This window comes from Chroicocephalus ridibundus, chromosome 1 (assembly GCF_963924245.1).
Source record: "Chroicocephalus ridibundus chromosome 1, bChrRid1.1, whole genome shotgun sequence".
Lineage (NCBI taxonomy): Eukaryota > Metazoa > Chordata > Aves > Charadriiformes > Laridae > Chroicocephalus > Chroicocephalus ridibundus.
The window spans coordinates 214055714-214079294 of NC_086284.1; the positions used below are offsets into that span (position 1 = coordinate 214055714).

The 23581-nt window shown below is 40.8% G+C and overlaps 1 protein-coding gene across 13 annotated transcripts in view; it reads right to left on the reverse strand.

The window, feature by feature from the left end:
• CELF2 (CUGBP Elav-like family member 2) overlaps positions 1-23581 on the reverse strand; it is a 561996-nt gene that overhangs the window by 166740 nt on the left and 371675 nt on the right. Inside the window, exon 1 of one of the 13 annotated variants that reach the window (XM_063323649.1) lies at positions 15476-15507. The exons of the other annotated variants lie outside the window; for them this stretch is intronic. The gene's annotated coding sequence lies outside the window, so the exon portion shown is untranslated. Of the gene's footprint in view, positions 1-15475; positions 15508-23581 lie in introns of those variants that run through there. 13 annotated transcript variants of the gene reach the window in all.

A 23581-nucleotide genomic window follows, 5' to 3' on the forward strand; every position in this document is an offset into this window, starting at 1 on the left:
CATGGTCTATCATGTTGTGCATGCATGAGTTAGCTTTTACAAGATCAGAACCAGAAGCGAAGATGAATGCTATTCATTGTAAGCCCAAAGCTTTGGAAGTTCAGTATCGCAGTGCTTGGGGGTCAGTACTAGAGCTATTAAAAAAAAAAAAAAAAAAAGTACATTCTTTAAAGGATCGTCCGGTTTTTAAATGTTTGGCGCACATGCCCACCCTCGGTTCTCCACGGCGCGGACCCGGGGCTGCAGCAGAGCGGGCAGAAGACCCCGAATCACGGAATGGTAGGGGTTGGAACCGCCCGCTTCCCCCCGCTCCCCCAGCCCCATCCCACGCCCGTTGAATTGGTTACGAGAAGGTCAGCGGTGTTCTTGTTGGCGGGTTTTAAAAAGTCAAATATCACTTGATGGGGGGGTGGGGAAAGCAATGACTTCACACCGGGTGTAGAGAGGAACAATTCTGGCAAGGACTCATGCACTTACTGTCAAAGAAAATTACATACAATTTACTATTTTGACATTCTGGAGTGCGTTCGACGCATTATTAGGATTTGGAGGTCTTAAAGAGAAGCAATTCAAATGAACATTAAACTAAATGGATTTTCTTTGATGAAATAATGATAAATAATAACACAGATGACTTGGGTTGTTTGCAAAATAGCTTATTCATAGTCAGTTGCCCACATTATTTTGAAAATATCCCGAAGCTCAGGACAACCCTGTTTCAGATGGCTAGACGCCTTATGGACTTAACAAAGAGTTGCTATTCTTATTAGTCAAACTATTAGATATATGATGTGAAAAGACGCCTGAGCAATATTGCACCGCATCCTGAGAAAATGTACACTTCAAAAATTATCTTTGCACTTTGCTGCTGACTCCGAGTAACACGAGACCGCGGCTGACGAGAGTCCTGACGTGGCAGTGTCCCCACAAACGTACTCTCCTCAGACATCTCCTCTGTGTTTTCCCTTCTAAGCCAATTGCTCTTCTTTGCCACCAACCTGAAGTGTCAGCTGTGACTTTCTGCGTAGCTCTGAGTAATGGGATCAGCTAATGTTCGGCACATGGAGAAATTCCGTATCATTCTCCTCTCTAAAAATACCGTCGGCTGCCGCTAGAGCCGCTCAGCGGTGATGAATAGCTGAAGGGACAAGCAGGTCTCTAAATTTACCTCATATCTGACAGCCCTTCAGCAGATATGGGTAATGTATCCTACTTACTCCAAACTACTGTATACTGCAAGGCACTTTCCCACCGCGTGAATATATACACTCAGTATGGGCTGCTTAACGATCGCGATTTTTTTCTTCCCCATTAAGTCAAGCTGATTACACATTAAAAAGCTGTTAGTAAATTTTGAAACATGTTACTAATTCAAGCAAAAAAGGCATGTTTGGTCTTCAAATGCACCTCCAAGCCTCTATCAGAGAAGGTCTCAACTGACTTCTAGGGATTTGCCTCAAGTGCTGAAAGTGTGCGCATCCTATAAATGCACACAGCTAATTATCTTCAACGACTTTAGCTGATTTGCTCACATAATACATGGGTATGTCTTTTCTGGGTATACAGCATTATAGAATTTCATCTCCTGAAGGTCATTTGATGACTTTATGTGATTTTTTGTGTGTGTGTGCATTTCTAATAAGGTCCCATTTCTGAATCGAGGAAAAGAGCATTCGATGAGACAAAGGGTATTTACTGCGTATCTAGGGATCTCCAGATTGGCAATTATATCATAATTGTTTTTAAATTCTAAAAAAGGGGGTGGAGTGGGGAGGTAAGAGATAATTAAGTCACATGAACAGGACCCAAATTGCATTTGCTCGCAGTTTTGTTGTGCACAATATCAGTTTAATTGAATCATCTGTAATTCTTCTCACTTTTTCCTCCCCCCCACCCCCCGCCTGCAGGAACGCACGCAAGACATTATGAATGAGAGGCTGGCTGGCAGATTTCTTGAGAACAGAGATTCCAAGTATCCATAGGATTTGCCCGAAAACAGCGGATCAGATGATATATGTCCATGCGTGTGCGCGTGAGCGCACCAATGTGCCAGGGAGGGTGGAGAAGAGGGACGGCCTTTGGCAAGTCGATGTCTCTCAGCTCGCGAACCCTGATTTCACTATTAATATGTGATGGTTCACTGCACAGAAGCTTTCAGTGAGCATCAGCTGTGCTACACACGCGCACGGGGGCACACACACACACATATATTATTATATATATACACTGCCTGACTTCAGTCAAACCAGTCTGTCATATTCAATGAATCACCGGAACAATGGAATGGGCACAGTTTCACCTAACTCGATTAGCAAAGCATTTTTCGGTAATAATTGATTTGAGTAACATTTGCTTCTGTGTTTTTAAAAGAGAAAATCTTCATGATTTAACTGGCTTTGGCTAATGGGAAAGACCCTCGCTGATGTGAAATCAAAATATGTTGCTTGCAGTTGGCACTGGAATTACAGAAGAAAACTAGGGAAATAATAGCAGCACCTAATCCATAATCCTCCTGGTGAAAAATGAAGGATTCCAGTTTATTTAGGGGCTTCCCGAACCGAAACACTATCCTTAAAAAAACTGCGATGCTCACTCTTAAAAGTTTTCTTTTATGTTATTATTTTCTCTTTGGTGATTACATGCCTGCAACATTTGCACGCATCCGTACTAAATGGCCTTCGTCAGAGCAGTATTTGGGTGACTATTAAGCTCGATTCATTCATCTTGACATTACCCTTAGAGACAGGCAAGCGTAATTCTGACTTTACAGACCGAGTGACCTGACCACGGTAATAACGTAGGTCTGTGGCAGAGGAGGGAAATTGTTCCGGGCCTGCCGAGTTTCTTAATAGCCCCGTAGCCACCGAACACTCTATCCCGGTATCTTTTCATTACAACTCATCTAAAGCATATGTATTTGGCTTTGGACTGTGGCATTCTCTGTTCCCCAGACAGTAAGTGGGAACCCAATGGAATCTTTAAAACAAAAAGCACATTTCTTTCCTTTCCCTTGAAAAGCACTAAAGATTTGGGGCATATTTTTACTTCCCTATCTAAAAGACTTCTATGAAAATTGTGGCAGTTATTGGATCGGTTTGTTTTCTTTTCTATTTGGTGACAAAAACACGAGGCCAAATTTTGCTCTCCTTTACACCCAGATGAATTTCTAATAACCCCACGGGTTTCGAGATTTGACGAGATTGAGCAATGCGCGAAGGAGAAGAGGTGATCGCCACCGGCTCTGCCAGCCTGACTGCCACAGGCAGATTAGCATTGCTTCTGGCAATCCTAGAAAACTGTGCAGAGCCAAAGCCCACACCATAAATAGCTTCGGGGACAAAGGCTTATTGTAAGTGACACCTTTAATGATCTGGCTATTTATAGGTTTCAAACCCAGGACAAACGATAGATTCCTTGCCAGCTGCTTATACTTAGCGTTTCTTTGAGTATGGGGAGGGAGGAGGCCTAAGCGTATTTTCACCTTTAGCCTCTGCCATCAGCTACTGAGCAAGAGTACCCGCTGAGCAGACTGTCGGGGAAACGGATGCCATGCAAAACCTAGAAGCTTGCCAGGTGCAATGACACGGGTCCTAACAAGCTGCATTTGGACAACAAGAGATCCTGGAGTTGGTTTTCAGCGGTGACAAGCACACCCAGCCCAAGCTAGATCCAACCCGCTCAGCTCCCAGTCGGCCATCGAAAAGATGCAGTCAGGTTATCAGAAGTGTTCACCGCGAACAATCCCAACAAGATCAATTGAGTTTGCTGGATGCTGAATGATCTGCAACACCAGGTTGCTTGTTTAGGTGCCCAACTACAAACCATCAAATGACAGGCTCCTTCGACAGTCGAGCCCTTTGAGTCCCATTCCCTAAACCCTTAAAGAAATGATTTGGCATATCTTTAGTTTTAACAAGGGACCTCGAGATGCAAAGAGTAAACTGATGAATGCTTCTGCACTCTAAACGTGCTGAGGGCTGATTTGCACAGGTACTCCGACCTAACAAACCCCCGTGTGAAACTACTGCTGCTCTCTTAAAACTGATGTGCAGAAAATATTCCTCAGCTTTCTACACTAGCAAATATCCAGTTGTTTCATTAGACGCGTCACAGGCCAGCAAACCCTCAAAAGACGTTACTGCAAACACTCTTGAATGAACCCATGGGATGGACAAAACTGGTCTTTGCAAGGAAAAACTGCTGGAGTGAGTGGTAGTTAGAGAACAGCTGCAAAACAGGGCATTAAGTCAGCTCCGTTGCAGTCAAAATGAACAAAGGCTTTTTGCTACACTCTAATACACACACATAATGTGACTAGCTTTATTAGAGTCTTTTGAAATCACGACCCTTCTAATACGAGGCAACGTTGCTCGGTAAGCAACATAGACAAGAGCCCAAAAATCAAACAAGCATGCTTCTCCGTCCTTCAACAGCAGCAAATAATTTGCCATTTTACTTAGCTTAATGAATTTTACAGTGCCTAGGAGAATAGAAATGATGGGTTCTGAACTCAAGGGTATATCCACAGATCCCACTTAGAAAGGGAGACATGGATTACTCTGTGTATTCCTATATTTATGTACATGCATAGATGTATACATATAACACATATATATTACGTATGTGTTTGTATGCATATATATTTACATCAGGACCCAGGTTCTAAATTATGACAATACAATCACCCTCTAAAATTACAGTCATTAAAATATATCAGAGGGATATTAAAAAACAAACAAACAAAAAAGAAATTAAAAGTCATCAGACTTGTTAAGAGCACTAGCTTGATCTACCTTAGATATTGAAAACAACCTTTAATCCCTCCAAACACTTAATAGCATTATTCTTTTTAGTGCAACATTTAATAAAGAAATGAATTTTAAGCGGAGCTGATAAGATGATGTCGAGAAGGAGAACAGTCATAGTGGGCAGGATACGCAGAATGTCAAAATAAAGTGGAATGGGAAAAGAAGTCAGCCTGTAACAAGCTATGTTAATATTTGCTTTTGCCTTTTTTCTGCAGGCTGCTGAAGATGCTGATACAGATCATTAATGCTCTTAAATTGTCATCACGTTAATGTCAGTAGTAGTGTATGAGCTTGTTTGATCATATCATCGTAAAACGCTACTGAATTGTGCTGTACCTTTTTTTCTTTTGGGATCTCTGGCTTCATTCAGCCTTGACCACCTTTGTTCTCTTCGTAAATCATGACAAAGATGGATTGAGGGAGAATGAAACAAAGTCCAAAGACACACCTGCTGCATCAGATCCCCGAAGAACGTCGAAGAGAGCGTTTGCAAAGGACCCTTAACTGGAAAAACAATGAATATGCCGAAGCCCCATAGATACCCCCCTGTTTCTGGGTGCTCACTGGCTACAGAGTACCTCGGGGACACATTCAGGGAGCCAAGGAGGCAATTCCCGGCACATGAGAGCAGTTAATGTCTGCAACAGGCTACCTCTCTGCTCTCAGGCTGCTCCTGTAAACGGGGTGACAGAGCTCCCGGGGTGCCAAAGAGCACATTCGGGAGAGATGCTTCTAGCCATGGTGGCAAGAGCATGATAGACACAGCAAGGGACAAGAGGGACAGCAGAGAAGCACAGGGAAGAGCAGGCTGCAGACATGATGGAAGGACAGACACACTGAGAAACAAAGGGATTCTGCAAATTTTCCAGCAACCCAGAGAGCTACTCTGATGACTGAAAGGACTCAACCCACAAGACTCATGGTGAAAAGTGGAGCTTGGTTTATAACCACCTTTTGGTTCCCAGTCTGTCTTGTTTGCTTATGCCATTTAAAGGGAAAAAAAAAAAAGGCATTTTTATATATATTCTAATCAAAAATATTTTTTTATATCAAATTCAAAGTTTTGAGAATTCTCGCTTTAAACAGACAACCACCAGATCCTGATTGACTTGGCCTCATATCAGAGAGGCATTAGCTCAGTACCGAACTCACTATGTGTCTGTTGGCTGCCATCAGCAGATGTATTTCACAGGTGTTTGGTTTTGCTCACCCACATCTAAGCAATTTCATGATTTAAAATCAAAGCTGATTGACTGAAACAAAAAGTTTGAAAAGGTCTCATGTTTCAAGCTTATTGCAGAAAAACACCTTGTCTTTTAGGAAGCAACTGGTAATATGCATAAATGATTTCCCCATTTCAGGAAAAGGTGAAATCTCAAAGTGCTAAGAATTGCTTTTGATGGTCCAGAAGACACCCCTTCTAACCCCGCACTCATTTGTAACTGTAGCTGTAAAAGCCTTAATGAGTGAAGCATCATAATTCCCAATTTTAACTTTCTTATCCTCATCCCTGAGCTGAGAATGCAAAAAGAACATCAACTGGTTTCATCCAATGTCAAGGAATGCTTCTACTCTACAATACGCTGTATTACATTTCACGACCGTATTCATTCACCACGTTTGAGCTAAAAGGTGGTCACACTGCCCCCAGTAACTTTAGGAAAATCCATATTAAGACCAGCACCACTACAATCCAATAATACTGCACATCCGTATCTCAACTGTGGCTCCTCACTCTGCTTAAAAAAAAAATGTTCGTTACTTTAAAAAAAAAAATAATTGCTATGCTTTTAGCATTTTCAGCATCTCTAGAATTGCCATGTACAGTATAACCCTAGAGTTTTACAGAAGGTGAAGTACTGTCATAATTCCAAATATCCCACCAGAGAAACATCCAGTTATAACTCAAAAAGCAGCTAGCCTTTGCGTGCAGCTCAGTGGGTAGACACCTTCATCATAAAATTCACCACCAGTGATGGCGCTAGCTGGTATTCATCACAAAATGCAATGGGGTGTAGGAAACAAAATCTGCAGCAAAGATGGGTAGAAACAACATCAAGCTTCTATTTTCAAATTACAGGTTCTTTCTAACTGGCTGTGGAGAAACAAGAGAAACGGGCTGGCTGGCAGTTCACAGTGGTTTAACCACTAAGCAGTGGTTAAATTACTAGTATGGGATGCGGCAGAGTCAGTTTAAGTGATTTTCCAGTATTATTTGCCTCTGGTACAGAATTTTGCATGCAAATACTTTGCCTTAACTGTTATGTTCTTACATTACTGTTACGATAACCACCTATTCTTCTTAAAACCTGATGCAACTTCCCAGGTTGCTCCTGACATCGCTCCCATGTCTCCAGCCTCTAAATTCATTACTCATTCTTGTGATGTTCCTTCTGCTGGCTCGGATTATCCCAGAGAGTTCTTCGGCTATCAGAAAGCAAATGAACTTGAATGAGAGGTCAAAGGCTAAGACTGATATAAGCTGTCTTGGGTTAAATGACAAAACTCAACTTTAACTATTTCTCCAGAAATAAGTAGTCACTGCATAGACAAGACCCACCTCATCCATCCCAGTCTACCTTAGAACAAGGCACACCAGACCCTCACAGCAGCCAGAGAACCCATTTCCTGGGCTCTACTTTCTTTCCTTGTCTCCTCTTCCCTTGAAGTTCAAGGTTTGCCAGGCAACCATAAAAACCATGTTGGGTCTGCTGGCTACGATAAACACAGGGGGTCCTGTAGGTATGACCGAACATGAGAAAAATGATCAAGAAATTACAGCTCTGTGGATGATGCTCTTAGAAAGGCAGAAAAATGGTTTGATTTGGATTGAGCTACTCTTCTCTAGACAAATCCTCCTGTCTCTTTGCAGCAGCCAACGGCTAACTTGTAACATGCTCATAATTGCAATGCAGCAAGAGCTTGACCCTTGGTCTGGCCAAGGTGGCTGAAGCAAAGCTGAAAGCCACCACACTTGGCAACCGAGCACACAATTCTCTCAGCCTTTCTGACTCAAGATCAAACTGTTAATTTTACAGGAGCAGAACCAAAGGATTTTGTTCATTTATGATTTTCAGCTGGAGCCAGCAGAAAAAAGTAAAGGAAAATAAAATGTCAAAACTTTTTGATGTATGTGTCTCATAAACATGTTTTGCTGTAATACCGCTACTATTTCCAAAAGCTCTGAATTTAACTCTTCCAGCTCCACCAAATTGACAGAAGAAATAATGGCCTTCCTCCTAAAGATTTATTCTTTAACCAGTTTAGTTGCTACCTTCCGTACACTCTGGAACGGTGTTCCCACCATTGACAGTCAAAGAACGACTGTGCTATGTAATTGCTGTTTACAGTACGCCGTTTCTCAGCAGAGGAATGGGAAATCTTCAGATTTAAAGAACCTGTGCAGATTATAACATGTTATCTGTTTTCTGACTGATCGGCAGAAGGTTATAATGGCTTGTAGCAATATAAAAGATGCAATCAAATAAATGAGGGCAGATGCTAGAATTAACTCCTTATACATCTTGAGCTTTTAGAAATCACTCATAAGGCACTGAACACAACATTATCTGAACATAAATACAGCCTCAATATACTTTGTTGGCAGTGACAGGCGAGATCAATATTGCAGACCAAATGCCAACAGTAAAAGGGTATGTCAGTCAGTATTTCACTGACTAACTGCCCTTATCTGAAGCTCTCATGCTTCACTGGGTGAAAATACAGCCATTGATCTTAGTGTCACAACTCAAATTCTTCATATATCAAGTAGGTTCCCCCCCCCCCCCTTTTCAGTTGAAATTCTGGGCCACTACTTATTTTTATGATCAATATTTCTATCACTCTCACATGAACTACACTTTTATTATATTAACCTTTAAGTACAATGTTTAACATATCTGTTTGGTGTAATGTCACGTGTTTTAACTCAACATCTCTTTTACAAGTGTCAGAGCCACAGCTGAAGTTCAGGTTTTTTTAAAGCATTCACGGCAAAACTGCTCTGATTAGTAGATAAATCTACCCGATGCAGCGCTCTCGAGGAGTTCTCCGGGGCTGCAGAGCTCTGCTTTCAAGGATTCACTTTCCCTTTCCAGGAATTCACAGCTCAGCTGTAAAAAATTTTTTTCTCCAAGGAAGAAGAGGTTTTTTTGCTAGCAATTGATCTGCCTGCTTCACCTGAAAGAATTTGAGTGTTGGAAATTAGCATGACAAAAATCCATCCATGCAAATAGTCCTATCTTCGTAATGGGAAGAGACTGACTGTTCTGCTAAACAAACCTGAGTACTCCAACAGGATTTAATCTATATAGCGTATAGGAATCAGGTCCCTGGCTTGCTTTATGGTCTTGGCTGAGGCACTCGAGGTCCCTAAATTCCACTTTTCCTGTTTGCAATCGGAGATATGAAGGACAACCCACTTTCATTAGGTCCTTTGGATCTACAAATGAACAGAACCATATTCCAGAAGTAGTAAATGTAATGCTCTGATCTACATCAAGTGCACTTTGAGACTACTCGTTAATAACGTAATTGGAGTCAAATGTTCTGAGATCTTTAAATATAAAGCATTAGTTGGACAATAAAAAACATATTAAAACTTTAAAACATAAAAAACTTTAAAACATATTACTATCTTAGGGAACAGGCTTTAAACTAAGAATTTGAGGGACATTATTAAAAACCACAATAAAACACTCTCCCTCTCTCTGCTAGCATAATGTAAAGCTGTCTCATCAAGCTCGTTTAACTTGGCTTAGTGAAAATTACAGAAAACTATTACTCATGTTATTTATGTCCATCTCGGAACTAATATAAACAAGGTAATTCCTTGATCGTTTGATTAACACAGATAGAAACCTTTAGCTACGGGTTTTCCTGATCCAGAGCCCTTTTCAATTTTGCTCTAAGTACTACCAGAAACTAAAATCAGTGAGAGACACTAAGTAATGCAGTCAAAGATTATTTTTTTTTTTAATTATTATTATTTAAAGTTTCAGCGTATTACATTAGGACTACAATTTTAATACAAAAGTTGATGTCTCCCAAAGGAAATTGTTCCACCCCAAAATGTTTCATCAATTATTGCGTTGCTCCGTCATTACCCAAATTGTCGAGGCAATTTCATTATAAATCCCACATAAAGTAGCACTAAGGGGTAATGGCAAAATGGCTTTGGTCCCTGTAGGACTATCTCAAGAAAAATAATGTCAGGCAAAGAGGAAACAATGCTTTGTTCTTGTGCTGTGGGAGGGATGTTTGTCTTTCTTGGCTATGGCTCCACGGCAGCAAAAAACCACACAAATGGGGACTGCTTAACGCTGGGAGAACAGCACGCTATACACAAGCTAGCTCATTTAAGCATCCCACAAGAAGAGTTTAACGATAACGGGATTGACTGGAGCTGGATATGTAATGAGGCTTAATTTCTCAGAGATAGAGAGCTCTTCAAGGGAAGAATGCCGTGGGAGGATGGGAGAGTAAAAGAGTGCGTGCCCACGCGCCTGCATGCACAGACGGGTGGGACGGAGGCGCCTGTTTGTACATAAATAACCTCTCAGTTACAGTCAAAATTTTCCTCTAGCTGTCAAAACCGGTATATTTAGCAATACAGTAAGATGGCGGGGCGGCTATCTCCAAGGGAAGATAGAAAAGGTACCAGGTTAGGGGATTTCCTTCATAGGAGGGAGAAGTCATGAAAATACTTATTTTTGAATTAGTTCTGCAAAATTAAAATACTAATTCCACAGCATCCTCGTACTTAGGTCAAGAGGACAAAACACATAGACCTTGTTTATGCTTAGAAAAGTCTTTTGGGGGAAGGAGGGGCAGAAAAGGGGGCAAAGTAAAAAGGACATATAAATACAAGGGGAAGAAGCACTCTACACACCATGAAATACCCACTCATAGCTATACTGCGCACCAGATAATATAATCCCCAGACACAAAACAGTTCAGAAGAGACTTAAAACATTTAGAATATACAAAGACAATAAGTGATCGCGTTTTAATTGATGAGCACAAAAGAGAGTGAGTAAAGGGGTCGCCGGTTGGGGGAATCTTTGTTCTATTTCTGGCTCTTGTAGCAGGAAAATTACTTCCCTTCCCTGTGCCACAACAGAAGAATGTGAAAAATGACTACAGAACTGCAGAAGGGAATTTTTGAGGCTTCCTTAACATTTAATGAAGGGTTTGAGAGTCTTGTGTGAACACCACCACAACTGCAACTAGTATTTTTAAAACTAAAGAACAATTTTTATATGGCTGAATTATGACCTTCACGCAACTATACTTACTATAGCTTATTCCAAAGATATCTACTGCCAACTTTATAAGTTACTCAAGTTCGTTCTTTTAAAATGTAAGATTTTATTAAAATGCACTAACTAAATTTGCCAGATTTTAGGCCATTATTACCAGTTATACATAAAAATTCATTTTATGGCAGTGTTCCATGCGGCAGAAAAGGCTCGAGGTAAAATGAAATTTTAAGTGACTGGATCAATGAACACTAGATTCTTAAATATGTTTTGCAATTCTGAAATCTCTGTGCCTTACCGATTCAGTCTCTCTTGTCCTTTTGCTGTATTCATATCCCATGATGGAGACGTAGGATTTGAACCTAAGGTTAGGGATAGCACTGTACTCTAGATGTAAAATACATCATCATCAGCGGCCACTTCAGGACACCAGGCCATCTCATCAGCAAGTATTACATAAATAGCAAAAAATAAATGTGTAAATAGATTAGCTGTGCAAATTAATCTGTTTTTTTTTTCTTCCCCTTCTATATAAAAAATACCTAATACGGAGAGTAGGAAAAAAACATCTAATTTGAGATGGAAACTCTTCAATTTTCTATTCTGTTGCCCATCTTTGGATGCCAGCAGAGGAAACATCAATGGGAGATAAAAAATTTTCTGTGTTCCATCCAAGGAACACAGACATTTTATTTTGACACAGATACAGATTTTTAAAAAAGAAAAGAAAAAAAAAAAGACCAAACCCCTGCTTTAGCCCAGTTTTGCTGTACAGTACAAGTTCCACGTGCCCCTGTGCATGGAGATGAACCTTCACGCAGCCTCCTTTCACTTTCAAGTTACTCTTCCTGTTTACAGAGAGAGAACAAGTATGAAACTAAACCCCAGCTAGAAATCAGTTTCTGGACGGGGATGTCAGAACCGCATTCAACATTTCGCAAATGAACTGCAGTTCAGCTCTCGGGTTTTTATAAATCATTAGGACTTTCTCTTACTGTGCTCAAGACTTTGTTACTCATTATGGCTGGCTCTGCCATAAAGAGGAATTAAAAAAAAAAAAAGATGCACATTATAGCTACGGGCTCCATAAATGGGGAGGAGGTTCCTTGTCGGTGATAGAGGGTCACCATGCACCTGGTACTACGCTATCAGTTGGTCCACTCCAAGCCACCGTGACTTCTCTGTGGCTATGGATGTGTTACTGAATCTCTCCTAAAGGTCCTCTGTCCATTGCTCTGGAGCAGCTGAAAGTATCAGCCGCCGGTGATCTCCACCATCTACAGCAGCCAAAGGGCACCCTGATGAATACAGTTTAAATACGGGATCCATTGAGGGAGAGAGAGGAAAAAATAATTTATATCTAACCAGTTGACAGCGTTCATCAAGATACTTCACCTGATCCCTAAAAGCACAATTTTAAATGAAAAAAGCAACACATGCGGCACTTAAATACCACGTAGCGTGTGGCAGGTCACTAACCTAGAACGGATTGCAGTGAACCAGGGAGAGAAAGGAAAGACAGATTTCAAAATATCAATAAAACTAACGTGACTGTCATTATTGATGGGATTAACTCTCCCAGCCCAACAGCGGCAGCAAAGGGGAAGGTTGATATTCCATTTACTGTCAACTTCCCATCTCTACTTGTCATATGAAATGGTCGTTTTGCCAATCTTTTTTTGCTGGAAAAAATATTTTGAAGAAGTAAGAAACAATACTTCAAAGGGAAAAAAAAAATCAATTCTGACAGTGGCGTGGACAGGCCTCTGTCACAGGCGATAAGAAAAAGGACATTAAAAAAATCTAGGTATTTATACCATGTGACACAAAGCACTTTTATACAGACATGACCAATTTGAGTTACTTTATTGCACAGTTAAGGTGATGGCATATATTATCATTTCTCCTGAAGAGCAGGAAAGATACTTGTATTTCAGCCCGTGGAATATGCTATCACCAAGCAGGCTGGAAGAAACTGTATTCAGTTTCTACGACCACATTTTCATGAGTCCGCATTTCATGCACCCGAAGCAGAGGGCAAACACATTGCATTCAAAGGATTTCACATCTCTGGTTAGAGGTTTTCAAGTTTGTTGAAAAGCAGCCCATAATGCTGGTTCTAATTTTTGGTCAAGGGGGGGGCACTGAATTTATTAAATTTCTTTTTTAAAATAAACAAGTTTAAAACCTACTTTCATGCGTCTAGCTAAGAATCCTGTAATACTGGGATGTGGAGAACGTATCTATTTCTAAATGCAGAGGAAAACAGAAATCCCTTTAATTAGCTCTTAACTTGCTTTTTGAGTAACACATATGCAGGGGTTTCAATTGTATTTTCTCTTATTGTTAGTACTTGTGAACACTTGTGGTTCATTGACTGAGCCTCATTACCCCTGGAGATTGTTTGTTCATCTGTTTGTGAGAATTTAATTACTGGAGCACAACCACTGATATAAGGACGTTCACGCAAGAGCCTAATATTTTTCTCTTCTCCATCTACTGTAGGTAGCTTTGTTTCCTCTCTAGAAAATTGCTCTTAATCAGCTTGTCACTGTGCGGAACACCACATTCCCTAAGCAAAGGAGGGGTCTATCAGAGACATGAGTATTGTTCTGCAGCCATCTCTGGAAACCTACTTTCTCAACCAAACGGATGAAGAACTCGGCAACTCCTGACCTTCTTATTCACAAGCAGAAAGGCAATGGGCCCGTTGCAGTCACTGATTACAAACTCTCTTTTCCAGATGCATCAGTGAAGCAGAAAACCCCTGAAAAATGTAAAGCAACACTATAGGTGTCAGAAAGGAATCGCAAGCCAACTTCTTAGAGGCAGGAGCAATACGATAAATTGCCCACTTGCCCATCAGTAACCTCTGCCCATAGCCCTCAGACTCTTCACAAATTTAAGCCACGGGACACTTTCTGTGCAATTCTTGCATATCTCTACAGCTGCAAAGACGGCTCCTGACTACACCTCTGAACGATACACCTGTATCTGTATATTCAAATAACCAAGAAATCAAAGGCTCACGGCTTCAACATCTTTCACCTGGTGAGAACACCACAGGCTCACATTTCACCCAGCTGTCATGCAGCTTGCGGTACTACCTGTAAATATATATCACAAAAATGAGGGCAAAATATGTAAGATCCTGCATAAAGTGTTTCAACTAATGGAATGTCTTTAAGGCCTGAATTTCCAGAGCTCAGACAGAGTATAATTTTTTATCAAATACCTTGGAGAACTATTTTCAAATAAGCCTTTCTTCATAATCATGTAATAAAAAATATTTTATTGTATTAACTTTTCCCCTTAAACATCCTCAACTAACAAAACCCGCTAAATCTTGAAAGAAATCAACCCATAGAAAATTAATGATATTTCTGTAAGACAAAACCACTCTTTGGCCACAATTCTGACTGTCTTCTAGGTAGGAAGATCCAGTTTTACCATTTGCTAACACACATCCAAACTTAGCGTAGGAAGGTCAGAGACAGTATTAACACATGTCAACAGGGCAAAGCAAACCTTGTGGTATCCAGAGACGCTACAGTTTCTTCTACATTTTCTTTAGCATTTCTTATGGAAACATATCTCTCAAACTGAATCCAAACCAGTGCCTTGCCCCTATTTTACAATCGACATAAATGAGAATGGTCTCCTCGTATTGCTGTTTTAATGGCACTACTTAGCAGCATTCAAGGGTGTAGAGTAGGACTCAAGAGGCTGAGAATCCTATTTGAATGCATAATAAAGAAGCATCCGAAGTTTTACTAGGTTTATTAAATTGTTTATGGCTATTTCAATAGTAGCTGTTAAATTAATCATCCTAAAAAAAAAAAAAAGAGAGAGAAAAGAATAGGTAACACTGGGTATTATCCCAATTTTAATATGAGTCTAATAATAATGCTATGCTTTATTTTAAAAGCTCTGATTCTTGAAGTCCTATTTATATGGGTATCTTGGCTTTCATTTTCATACAGAACGCCCATTGAATAAAGCTTGGAGTGACATGAATTGTTAAGGTTCAGATATCAATAAGTAACTGAAAAGGATGCAACTATTTTAAAAAATTCTCACTTTTTACGCCTCTGAAAATCTTGCAAAGGCTGATTCATGAATTTCAGAGTGGCTACGCTGACATCGCCACTTCAAAGCTTTCTTTTTTCACCATATATCTAGACTACAAAAATTAATTTCCTGAATCTTCTGAGTCATTTCATTTAACAGTTTAAGAAGACAAACAATACAGACAGCCCTTCCAATGCCCGCTGCGGCGAGTAAAATTGGGCGGATAAACAAAACAATTATCAGGGCACGCAGGAGGGAGAGACTCAAAGAGCTGCTGCCTTTACTAGTTTGTTAAAAACACAATCAAATTAATGACCGAGGAGCTGTCTGCACTACCTGGTCTCACTGGCCGTTCGCAAACACAAGGATGCGACGTTATCCTCAGCCGGGCTGACAGATCCCCCCTTCTCCTGGTACGGAGCAAAGGACACAGAGCACCCCCTGCGTGGGCACGGGGGCGAGAGGGAAGGGGGTGTCTCAGGGTTATCTCGCGTTTATCTTCCACCACAGAGTCAGCGCAGCCGCGGACCCGCAAAAGCTCGTTGCAGTAGCACAGATACGTCCATCCACTCTTTAAGAGTTGGGTTGGTTTTTTTTTTTCAGGGCTCATTTGTTTTCTTAATAATTCAACCCACATATTTGTGTTTCTTCCAAAACAAAACGATATAAACCGGAAATATTTTTAAAAATTCTCATCCACAGCTAATTACTGATGCTGAGGATTAACATTCTGTGGCACTTCAGCTTTAGTTACTTTCCTTAATTAATGTCATATTTGCAAAGATCTATAAAAACACTGTTTAGGTAAATGATGTGCATTCATTAACTATTTAAAGTCCGTGTCTTTTTTTTTTTTTTTAAAGTATTTGGAATGTCTCCTGCAATTCCTACAAATAACCTTTAAACCCTCAAGGGATCTGTAGCTGCTTAACAAAACCCCCAAAATTTCATTAAGTGTTAGGACAAAAGGTGCTTGTGTCAGGCACGTTGAGAGCCCTTAAAAATGCATACATGCATGCCTTTCTAAATAGTTATATGTGAAAAATTTGATCCTCGCATGCGAAGAAGAAACTTCGGTTGTGCTACACAGTAAAAACATCTAAGTTGCACCATACAGTAACACCATCTAAGCTGTTATTAATAGGACCGTGTGGCCAAGGGTGGTTTCCTTGCTCTGGCAAAGAGACAAACCATCTCTGACGTTCTTTTCCTGTACCACAGAGCACAGCTGAGAAACTGAAGACTTCTTTTCCAGGCATCTTTTTGTAAGCTATGCAACACAGAAAGCCATATGTAGTGATACGGGCTTTTCCAAAAGCTGAGGCAAAAAGATGCTGCTCTTGCAAGGGAATAAGATGTATTTTTGAAGACTACCAACCTACTTACAGCCCTAGGGTGTGCTTGGCTGACGCAGTTTTAGCACATGTCAGTAAGCCAGATAAACCACAGGAAACCCTCAGTATTTGTACTGGCCTGTTCAACTTAAAGTAAATTTAAATATTTCAATAAACACTTTGCTTGAGAAGGTTAACAACTGGTATTACTATGGTCCCATCAAGGCTAAGTTGTCACTAAGTCTCTACTTCCTTGGGATTTTTACAGCAATCCCGTCTTTTTGGACCCTGTTTGTTCTAGAAATGCACTTTTACCACTGTCAAAGGAGACAGTGCTGCTTAAATAGTTGGGGACATGCAAAGGGAGAGGCTGTGCTGGGCATGAGGAAGGAGAAGAAAACCCCAGCCAGGAAACACGTTGTCAAGCAGGCTGGTTTTGAAGGCCGCAATGATATCTGCTGCATTTGGGTTACGGAGCCAGAGAGCGACCACAGGGCCGTGACGCACACGGGTGCACTGCAAACCTGAGCGATGGGTTGCGTGGGGCATGCACCCAACTGTCTGCAGCTCATGACTGTACAAGTTTATTTTATTTTTGAGGTTTTCATAGAGGAAAAGTTGTGTGTGCCCTCCACCTCTGCCTGGGATAGGGGATGTAGGTGGACAGAGGAAGGAAGTCACACTAGACAGGTCCCTCTGTCTCCTTGAATTTCTGCCTCATTGCGATGGTAAACACAAGTCTGTTGGCAATGAAGCAACTATTTTAAAGACAAAATTTTAGGGCCAAATTCTCAGTCCAGATAGACTTTAACTCCCAAGTAAACTCACTTAACCTCCTATGCTACCACCAAGGACAAGGAGACCAGCAGGAGATTAAAGATCAACAGATTTTCTTCCTTCTTCCACCTCTTCTACTAAAACCCTCAGCGCAACACATGGATGTAATGATTTTAGTGGTACGTTAATTGGCTCGGGCCCGTTTCTAATGCAAGTACTCTGCACGCCAAGGGACAGCCTCGTCACACCCGGGAGGTGATGCTCACCTGCTTCAGCGACACCTATCTTCTATAGATTAGAAATATTTTTTATGATAGCTTGTAAAATAAGCGTCACAGCAGGATGGGTTGGGAAAGAGGGGTTGTGTGCCCGTGTGGTCTCCCCCTCCAACTCACTGCAACTTACTTTGCTCATCTGAGGCTCCACCAGCACAGCGGCTGGTTTCCACTGGGGAGCTCGGGTATCGCTAGCAATGTGGTTGTGGTAACTGAGCTCAGCAGCTACTCACAGATCAGGAAAGAAGCATCTCAGCTTCCTGAGAGCGCCTGGCCACCTGAACCAGTTGCTAGGTACACGTCTGCTCTTCCCAACCAGCCAATTCCAAACCAGTCAACCGGGGGCTGCAACCAGTTTCCCCTTCCATCCCTTCTCGCCCTATTCTGACTCGACACCAAGCTTCGTCCCACAGCAAGCGCATGTTGTTGTATGCGGTATACGTTGCTAATGTTCCTATGGAGATTGCAAAAAGCAACAGCATCAAAACCAATTCCGGCAAGGAAAATTAATCACATGCATATTTGTAGGACTGAGTCCGCGCAGCATAAGCTGTAGCTAAAAATGAAAGAAAATTAGTGAAAATATGAATTAATATAAGCATGCATAATTAAGAACAAGCACACTGTCATAATTTTCAACCTTTGGAATATGTGGAAAATATTCTGCAGAGAATGGGACAATTTAGCACATCATTTGCAATCTTAAATGCTTTCCTAAACGGAAACAAAGGAACAGTAATCACATTGAAAGCTATTTTAAAAGAAAGCAGAACTTGTGCCTGACCCAAGAAAGCAGGTAGACCCCCACTGCCTGTTAATCAAAGAGAACTGAATAAGGAAAAAGATAACCATAGGAATAAGGGATAGATACAATGAATAGCTTGAAAGATTAAAAGCAGATCAAATTCAGTTATTACTTTTGCAGCAATATCAAAGCATAATTATGCCGTTTTCACACATTGTTTTTTTGACTTTCTATGGAATTAGAAGGAACACAATTAATAAATAAAAAGTATCCAGTTAAAATAGAAGCATGGGGAACCTTTCTACAACTGCAGCTAAATTGTTGCAGTGCTTTCTACGCCCTCAGATATCATTTGTATCTTGAATATATTAACTTTGAGTTAGGCATAAAGAATTGCATTACTATCAGTCACATGATAAAAGCAGACTCTGCATAAACACGTTGGATCACCCTGGCAGATACGTAGAAGATACACTGCTAAAATTCAAGTGCAGGATACGGAATAGTAGGAAGCGCTCTCCATAAAACACACTCCCCTCGAATGCCATTTAATTACAGTGTCTACTGGGTTTCCTTTTCCATTTCTTTCCTTCTTCCACCTCTTCTACTAAAACCCTCAGCGCAACACATGGATGTAATGATTTTAGTGGTACGTTAATTGGCTCGGGCCCGTTTCCGGTCCAAGTACTCCGCACGCCAAGGGACATCACACCCGGGAGGTGATGCTCACCTGCTTCAGTGACACCGTCACACTATCATAAATAATGAACCGCATAAAAACAATCACTCTGATCTTCCGCTTAGACCTTCTCCTTGCACCGGAACAAGCAAACAGCACATCTGGCCACTGAGCAAGACATTTGCAAATCAAAAAACGGAACCCTTCAAAAAAATTTTTAAAATTCAGATTTACTACAGTCATCTGAAACAGACATGGTTCAAAGGCCTTTTCCAGCATTGTACTTGCTGTTTCCAAATCATTGGCAGGTCAGTCTGAGATCTGCAAATACACTTTTGTTTCTTAAAATGACTCCGAGAGAGGGGGAAAAAGAAACAAAACAAAACAGGAAGAAAAGAAAAAAGTTAAACCAACTCTACCTAAACTCCTTGCAAATCTCTAAATACATTTTCTTCTGCTTATTGGTTCTACTTTCAAAATTCCCATTCTACTTTCGACGTTACAATAATACTCTCTTCTTGCCATTAATATTGTGTTCAGTGAAATGCTAATATTTTTCAATTCACTGTCAGAGAGAACTAAATCTACAGCAAGCTAATCTGCCATAAAGTCATGTTTTATACACATGACTACAAATTGAGTTTTACACTCCATGGAAAGCAATCTTCCATCTTTAAGGGTATCATGAGACACAGAATTAGATCTATTCTTCTGGCATTACTAAATCATAAGATGAAATATAATTTGACGTGCAAATGATATTGTAAACCCAAGGCAATGAAGCACTGAGAATGTTTTTAGTACTGAGCTTACTTGTTTGCTTAGCATTAAGAGTCTTTTTGAGAAAATTAGTCTCTATTTATAATGGAAACAGCATTACATAAACTTTTTTTCCATAAGACAGGTCCTAGCCTAGAGATGGAAAGCCCGTATGAATTTATTTCTAAATCGGACATCTGAGTTTAAACATGTGTTTCTCATCTTTTAAGCTCCAGAGATGTGAGCACTGGGAGTCTGTCACAACTACCACTTCTATTTCAGATACTGAGAGTAACGTTTTTTTTTTAAATCTGGATGTCATTTAGAGCTGCTTTCACTTGACAAGTTTCCAAACAACTTAAAAATAAACCAGCTAATGTATTTTTCTGTTTACACTGAGAACAGGTTTTTGGTCACTTGATCTCACTGAAGCAAGCACGAGAGTATTGGCGAAGTGCTTATGGAGATGTTGTCTCAGGTACAAGGAGATACCAATGGGAAGTGTTGTTAAGTCCTGCCTCCTCACCATACTAGATGTTATTTTGGAAAATGGAAATGATCCCTCCAGCAATGCCCCGGCCACTTATTTACTTGTATTTATAGTTCCATCTCAACAAGGCCTGGAGAGGGACCAGTTTCTCCTTGTAACCCTTTATGTACTTGAATTCAAATGTCTTAATACAGTACTGTCCTCTCTCTTTCCATCATCAATTAAAGAGATGCAAAGACGTCTCCATATTCTGTCTTTGCTTAATTCTATTCCTTTCCAGTTGAAGACCAGTATTTCCAGTTTAAACCAGAAGGGTCACTATCCCCTTTTGTACCACTATGTCAGCACAACAAAAAAAGAAAAGACTTTCTAATGCCTTTTCAAGATGCAAAAGGACAAGAGTATCGGTGTCAGACGTGTTGCTATTCAAGCAACATGAATTTTGTCCTTCAGGACTTACTTTGTTCAGGGTTACTATGAACCCTCTTGGTGTTTATTCCTTTTCAACCTGTACGAGGGGACAAGTTACACCAGGGCCACCTTCTACTCCGCTGTGTTGTGTTTCCTGCATGTTGCTGTCCCCTTCCATATATTTCTAGAAGCAGCATCCACACTTAGAGCATGTCTACAGCAGCATGGAATGCCGCCTGGTGGAAAAGGACCCCGGGGTGTTGGTTGACAGCCGTCTGAATATGAGCCAGCAGTGTGCCCAAGTGGCCAAGAACGCCAAGAGCATCCTGGCCTGTATCAGAAACAGTGTGGCCAGCAAGGCTAGGGAAGTGATCGTCCCCCTGTACTCGACACTGGTTAGGCCCCACCTTGAATATTGTGTCCAGTTTTGGGCCTTTCACTGCAGAAAGACATTCAGGTTCTGGAGTGGGTCCAGAGAAGGGCAACAAAGCTGGTGAAGGGTCTAGAGCACAAGTCTGATGAGGAGCGGCTGAAGGAGCTGGGGTTCATTAGCCTGAAGAAAGGGAGGCTGAGGGGAGACCTTCTCACTCTCTACAACTCCCTGAAAGGAGGGTGTAGAGAGGTGGGGGTCAGTCTCTTCTCCCAACCAACAAGTGATAGGACAAGAGGAAATGGCCTCAAGTTGCACCAGGGGAGATTTAGGATGGATATTAGGAAAAATTTCTTCACCAAAAGGGTTATCGAACATTGGGACAGGCTGCCCAGGGAAGTAGTAGAGTCACCATCCCCGGAGGTATTTAAAAGACGTGTAGATGTGGTGCTGAGGGACATGGTTTAGTAGTAATTTGTCAGTGTTAGGTTTGCCATTGGACTTGAGGATCTTAAGGGGCTTTTCCAACCTAAATGATTCTACAGGGGAAGCAGAACAGGCCACTTTCATAGTGAAGCAGGCTCCTTGCTCGGAGGCAGTCACAGCACCCTGGGAACGTCTACAGGTAAAGAGGGTGGCATGCTGCATTAACTGCATATTAACTTCCCAATGCATCTGAATTTTATCAAAGAGAGAAGAGCCAGAGAAGTAACCAAGTTCATGTGGCCGCACTGAGACTAGCCAGAGGCAGAAAAATCCAAGGAAAAATATTAAAATTTATATTAATCCATTAAAGAACACATCACGCTTTCCCACTTGTCTAACCCCTTTTTGTTGGTGGCCAACTACTACCAATCATTACCTGAACAGGTAACCTGCATTAACTTCTACAGAGACAATCCCTACACTTCGATAATATCCCCCAACAAAAGACGAGAATGCTCCCGCTTTTGGAAATGATTGCAAGTGGCATTATCTAAAGACGAGTCCAGTACTTTTCCGGCACAACCTGAACTGCAAAACTCAAGTTGTTCTCCAACGCTGACTCCTGGCTCTTTGGAGGAATCAGCCAGGCAGGGCAGTGGAAGGAAAATGATTACAAGTGACTGCACATCACTTTGCATCCATTGGCATGCTAATTTTTTGACAGAATAGGAAATTATGGCTGATGCCAATCACCATACTTAGTTCTACTGCACACATTGACATTGATGGAATTGTATCACATGGCATCCACGTCAGCAAATACATTCCTTTTCACAGAGAAGGGAAAGAGAAAATATTGCTAATTGAGACACAGGAGCACCTTATGGCAGACTAACACTTGGTACAAACAGCTCTTTGATGTTTATATAATGTATTTCTTCAAGAATAAGCAAGTTCATTCTTTCATTATGAGTAACACTTTGAACTTAAAATAATTCCTTTCATCAGAGGACTGTGGAACATTTTACAAAGATGGTGAAGTATTATTAGTATAGTTTTATACAGGAAGAAACTGAGGCCAAGAGAGATTAAGGGAGTTACTTGAATTTTTCTCAGACAGCTAGGAATACAACTCATTTATCCTGATTCTGAAACCGTGCTTCAAACTCCCAGACTGTGCTGATATCAAAGAAAAATTTCAAACCAAAATGCACTACTGTTTGACACTGTCTTAGAAAGTTCTTTGCAGAGGTCTGAAGAAAAATGGGTCTAAACACAAAAGCCAAATCTACAGGATCCTGAATCCACCTAATCAAACTTAGAAAATGAACAGTTTCAATTTTTTCTCCCCCTTTTCAAACTTCTTAAAGGTAAGACTCATTCTTCACCTTGGTATTTTGCCCATGGAGATCATTAATGTGCATGTATTTAGGAAGAGGGGCGCAATGTAGGCTGTTAAAGGACTAAGGTGTTTTATAGATGTGTCCTGCAATCACATGCAAAAGACTTGAAGAGGTAGAATTGCTCCAGTGATGTGCGCAGCAGATTTTGGGAAAAGAAATGGATTAAAATCTCAGGTTCTCGTTTCAGCTCTGAAAGACGATACACATAGTCTCTTTTCTATTAAATTTTAAGGAAAATGAATCCTGAGTACTTGTTACAAAGGGTGGAGTAGGGACAGTGAACAAGAAGGGGAAACGCTCCCTTAAAGCAGTTCAGTTGTTACTCTCTTAAATCCTTTCCACTCACACAAACCTGCTATTTTAGTGTCCCAGGTCACAGAACAAAATCCTGAGGTTTTGAGAGCATTTGGACACATGGAGGGAGGGAGAAGAGAGGTGGCAAAATGGGGTTGCAGGCAAAGGCGAGGGCAATCACATCTCATGCTTTATGCTGTGTAAGAGGAAGGATCAGCTGCGAATACAGCTTTACGCTTCTGAAACTTCAATCAGCAGAACTTACTCTTAAGCATCAGGTTAAGGTCACGACAACTATGAAGGCAAAAAAGGTACTGGTCCACTTCTATGCCAAAAAATAAAAAAAAAAGTTCAGTTTTCCACCTCACTCCACTTGCTTGTCCTTTTTTAATACCAATTGCATTAAACCCAGAATATTTTATATATTTTTTAAAAATTAATGTCGCCTATATTTTCTTTTCTTTGCATAATTAGCGTGA